The sequence below is a fragment of the Vicia villosa genome, unplaced genomic scaffold (genome assembly GCF_029867415.1).
Source record: "Vicia villosa cultivar HV-30 ecotype Madison, WI unplaced genomic scaffold, Vvil1.0 ctg.000165F_1_1_3, whole genome shotgun sequence".
NCBI classification, from domain to species: Eukaryota; Viridiplantae; Streptophyta; class Magnoliopsida; order Fabales; family Fabaceae; genus Vicia; species Vicia villosa.
Window position 1 is genome coordinate 347,365 of NW_026705048.1, and position 6,000 is coordinate 353,364.

The following is a 6,000-nucleotide window of genomic DNA, read 5'->3' on the forward strand; positions in this document are numbered from 1 at the left end:
TACATCTGTTTCTGCATAATTCGGAAATGAACTTCCGAAATATACTAGTCTGCCTCCAATTTTTGGAAGTTCATTTCCGAAAAGTCCACTGAGCAGGATAAGGTTTGTTGGGCCATCATTGCTCCAATAAGTCTATAAATACAACACACTCTTATTCATCCTCTTCACACCAGAAAACACAAATGACACAAACCTACTCCCACCTAGCATTCGTCTACTTCACCACCGGCTACCCGATGTCGTTCCAATTTCGCTTCTCGCGCGACACGCCGTTTGCGGAGTTGATAACGTCGCTCAACACGCTATTGCAATATCCCGAAAATCGAAAGGTTATCAAGCTCGAGTACCGCTCGCCATCGCTTAACGACGAGGGAGACATTGAGTTCACACCTTTTGAGATCAAGAACGACGAAAATTTAGCGGTTTTGTGGACAACGTTCGACCGATTTTCTTCAAAGGGTCCGATCGAGTTGGACGCGAAACTTCAAAGATCGGGGGCCGACGTTATCAAAGTGTTGACTCATCCTCACCTACCCGTGTTTAACAATATGTAACTTTAATCTTATGTAATGTGATCGATGTAATCTTCATCCGATTAAATTAAGCGAATCGTTCTTGTTTGTTATTTTTCTTCTTCCAGACCTTATTCCGGAAGTACATTTCCGAATTCCTCCAAGGGGGGTGAATTCGGAGATGAACTTCCGAATACACCAATTTTCTGAAAAACAACTTTATTTCGGAGATGCATCTCCGAAATCAATATTTTTCATTAAAAAAAAACCTTTTCGGAGATACATTTCCGAAAACACCTTTTTTTTCAATAAAAGTACGTTTCCGGAAATGAACTTCCGAAACAAGGGGTATTTTAGTAAATTCACCAGAGGTGACCAAGAAGGTTAGGAGGTGGATAAAAAAATTTCCAAAAGTTATAACAAAATAGACACAATTGTGGATTATTTATAGACTACTATGCGTGGAAAAATTAGTTTGTGTGATGGTGTCACTTCAGAGATATATGAGATCGAGGAGATATTATAGGAGATTGAGATAGTTTGGAGATATAGAATTACAAATCTAGTGGTAGAGAGTAGGGATAGCAAAATGGATTGGGCCTGCTGAACATGTTCGTTTTACTTGTATTTTTTAGCGGGACGAGTTAAGATTTTAGGTTCACACTCTCTAATATACACGCTCTGCCATGCTTTTTTGCGAGTTATAAAATATATATTTTTTTAATATTTTTAAGCTTAAAAGGTGCAGCGCTTGCGGGACTGCCCCGCCTTACCCTCATTTTTTGTTGGACGGGTCAAAATATAAAGCTCACACCCTAAATTATGCTTGCCCTGTTCTACATTATTTTTTGTTGTCTTTTGTGAAGCGAGTTTAATTGAGAGAGCATTGTCCATTTGCCATCTCTAGTCGATAGTGACTCTAAAGTCTTTGAGAAATATGATTAACTAAGAGAATGTGGACGATCACAACTTGCTAACCTTAATTCATAGAATCTGAATGAAGATTTAGAAGAATAGACACATCAAGTTATAATTGAGAGAAGAAAAGTCGATGAGCTGAATGAATATTCAATTATAATCTTATTATGAACAATAATAAAATTCTCATCCTTCTGAATCTCATGCCAAATGAGCTGAAGTCATTTTAGTTGATGATAATTTCATAACCTTATTAGAGGATATCATTAGATTTTTTTTTCTTTAGACCTTTGATCCTCTTTTGTAAAAAAATAAAAATAAATAGACACAAACATAAAGATGTTGAATTTTTTTTTAATAAGCAATGGGATTGAAAACGGTAGGCACAAAAACAAGAGTATCCTTGTTTAGATCATTGACAATAACATGTCATGTTTATAGTTAAATTTGAAAGACAATAAAACACTTCTGCGGTTAATAATCTTCTAGTACATATTCATGTTATTTCTGAGAGAACAAGAAATTGTTTTAATATTCTTCGAACTTTGAATTTCAATTCCGATGAATAAATTATACTTGGCCAAAGAGTGAGTATATACATGCACATTGCAGTTGCTGCATTGCCTTGTATCATGTCGCAAACTAAATTGTCTTGCAGCAACGGCAAACCTATTAAAGACTATTTTTTCAGCAATGACAAAGTTTAAGACAATTGTTTTCTTTCCATGACTTCTAAATGACTAATCATATTCATACTCGAGGTGTTGGGGATTTCAAAGAGTCGGGAGCATCAACAAGACCAATGCTCCAAAACACAAGAGATGGAGACATCACATCTCAACCCAAAATTTTAAAGTGATAGTTGAATGAGTCATCTATCTTATAAATTCAACATTTCACTCATTCATAGGCAATGTAAAACTTTAATTAACCACTCACATTTGCACTAAACATTCTCCCCACAAGTGTGAGTCCCCCATCCTATAAAAGTATCCAACACCGAATCCAACTTCCGCCTCCTCCACCAGGCCGAACCACGACTTTGATATCGCTGTTGGGGAGTCCGGGAGAGACGGGAGCGCCAATGAGACAAATGCTTCAGGACCACAAGAGAGGGAGACACCACATCTCAACCCAAAATCTTAAAGTGTTAGGTAAATGGGGCATCTCTCTTATAAATCCAACATTCTACTCACTCATTGATAATGTGAGACTTTAACCACTCACACTTGCACCCAACATTCTCCCCCACAAGTGTGTGAGTCCCCACATCCTATAACAGGATCCTACATCGGTTCCAGCTCTCGCTCTCCCACAAAGTCGAACCACGACTCTGATACCACTATTGAGGAGTCCGGGAGAATCAGGAGTACCAATTGGACCAATGCTCCAAGACCATAAGAGAGAGAGAGAGAGACACTACATCTCAACCCAAAACCTTAAGGTGATAGGTGAATGAGTCCCCTCTCTTATAAATTCAACATTCCACCTATTCTTAGACAATGTGGGACTTTAACCACTCACACTTGCACTCAACATGAGGCACATAGATACACTACTACGAAAAACACATATAACAATGGTTGTAAAAGACCTATAATCTTGGTTGATGGTCTGTTGTTATGTAGCGTGTGGTTGTAAGTAGGTTATTTACGATCATGATCTATTGCCAGTGATAGTAAACTAGATAGTGCGCTCATACAACCACAATTGTATTAAACAACCATTATTGTATGTCTTTTAATGAAATAAAAAAATACAGCAGTAGAACAACAACAATAGTAAGAACAACAACAACAAGAACAACAAAATCAACAACAAAAATAAGAAGAAGAAAAAGAAGAAGAAGAACATCAACAAGAACAATAACAAAATAAATAAATAAAATAATTAAACATTAAATCATAACACCAACAAAAACAACAACAACAAAAATTAAATACATAAAATCGTTAAACATTAAATCTCAATTACAACAACAACATTAAGCATTTTATCTGACACAACAACTAACATTGCTAACTTGAATCCATGCTTTCCTTTTCTCATTTAAGTTAGAGAAGAGATGATGAACTTCTGAAATTTGTTAATGAAAGAAATGATATTTTCGAGTTTTGTTTATGGAAGAAATTATGTTTTTGAGCTTGGTTTAGTGGAGAAATAAAGTCTCATAAATGTAAGATGACGTTATGAGGTAGAAGATGAAGTTCGTCTAAGCTCGTCTAACTTTTCTAGGGCAAAAATAATGAGCAAAGAGCGTAATATATATTGGAAAAACAAAACTGAGTGGCTTTTCACCCTGGTTGGAATTCCAACCGTTGTGAAAAGTGGCTTAAAAATATGTAAAAAATAAAATTATAGGTGCTAGGATTTGCACCAATGATCCTGAGTGACTTTTCAGCACGATTGAAAATTTCTAGTAAGAACTGGCTTAAAAATAAATAAAAAACAAAACATTAGGGGTTGGGATTCGACTCATGAGCATGCTTCACTTTTCACCAAGGTTGGAAGATCCAACCGTGGTAAGAAGTGGCTTAAAAATAAAAAAAACAAAAAAAAACTATATGTGCTAGGATTGAAGCTCATGATCAGGCGCCAATTTTCACCAAAGTTAGAAGTTCCAATCGTGGTGAAAAATGGCTTAAAAATGAAAATAAAAGGAAAGCGCCTAATTGAATAAATTTTACCAGGGTGGATACTTTGGCCGAGGTGAAACGATGTTACGAAAGATACTTTTTGTAGTAGTGATACTGTTAAGAATTTTGGTTGGGTCTAACTCAACCTTACAAGACATTTTCCTAGGTTTAAGTTAGGCCCGACCACATTTCTTGATATGGTATCAAGAACCTTGTTTAAAATTTGGGGGAACACCTGCTATCAAGTTTGCACAATCGGATCACCCACAATTTATTTCCATGCTCCATATGTCTATGACTTGAAGATGTCTTTATAATTGGGAGCAATTCTCATCCTACAAGCCGATTTTATAGGGTTGAGTTGCCTAACCATAATTCTTAGCACATACTAATATATGGATTTATCTTTCAAGCAGGGTTGTCTTTGAGAGTGTGTAAGACTACATAAGACCTAAAAACTGTCACGGATAAACCGTAAACAAGGACTTTTAAAATATTTTTACGATTAAATCGTGGTTAAATAAAGGTTTTTATTTATTCTGCCATGGTTAAATTGTGACAACCGTACACAACGCCTTCAAAAACTTGAGATGACTCTGCCGTCAAGTGAAATGTGAATGGAAAATATTCCTTTGTCGAGAACTTTCCATCAGTGGTAAACATTGAGCTATTCAGGTCTTCAGGGTAATGAGTCTCGGCACATACGAGATGCATTTGGTAATGACCTTTTGACAACTCATTGACCAAATATCAGCAATCTAGATCATACGAACGTTAGAAACTAATGCGCAAAGCCCCCAAAGAGAAATGAGGAAAGGCTCTTAAATGGATAGAATGGCCATTCCTTTTCACAAACTTGGGCTAACCAGAGGGTTTGACGAGCGAAGAACGATCCTATGCAACAAAAATAATAGCCTCGAGAGAAATAACCTCATAATCAATGTCCTTATCTAAATGAGGAATGGTTTGAGTAGCTTGGTCCATGACTAGAACATCAAGAGTAAGTTCACTTGAAGTGCCACCAACAATAGCAAGGGAACTTATGCTAGTAACAACAACCGCAACTTCAGAGGAAACCTTACTTTTTGTGTACGCCTTTACTTGTTTTTTCTCGACATGTTAGCGCATGATAAAATTAGAAACAATTAGCAAAGTGAGAAAAAAATATAAAATAAATCCTTAGTCACATAACATACCAAGAATATCAAAAACATTTTTGTAATTATAAGACATCACCAAATACCGAGTATCAATATACTAGTCTTTGGTCTTGATATTCCCATACTTATTTTCAACGTAGGATGCATTATTAAAGTCATAAAAAGAATTCCTTTATCCAGACCACACATTTCTTCTTAAGATTGTTTAGGTCTAGTTCACCAAACAACACCTCTTTTTAGGATTTCTTAAAGTGGGTAGGGCTACCAACAATGAATAGATGGACAGAGTCCGCAAATAGTCATTGTCCATATTACTAGGTCAAGCAACCATTATAAAATCTACATGCAACCGTAGGCTAAGGAACTTTATTGTCTTTCCTATTATACATGTCTACATAAAGAGAAATAATGATTCAAAGGATAGAAACTTGCTTACCTACCCTTTCACTTTGCATGAAAGGGTTGAATACAATATTTTCCCTTTCTTCCATGTATTTTACGGTCACTCATAGGTAACCAATGAGGACTAACATTTGCTTTAGCCTAACAACCCTTAAAACAACCAAAAAAAAGGAGAGAATGAGAAGAATCGTCACAACTAGAAGGATTAGTTTCCCAATAAAACGTAAGCACCAATACAGAGTGAGGGAGAACCCACAACGTGCATTAATAAAGGAAACATAATATAAAGGAAAAAATAAAATATTAAAGAATGCAAATGTACCAGTGAAAGAAGATCTGAAAATGTCATAAAAAAATATGAAATCTTGGTGA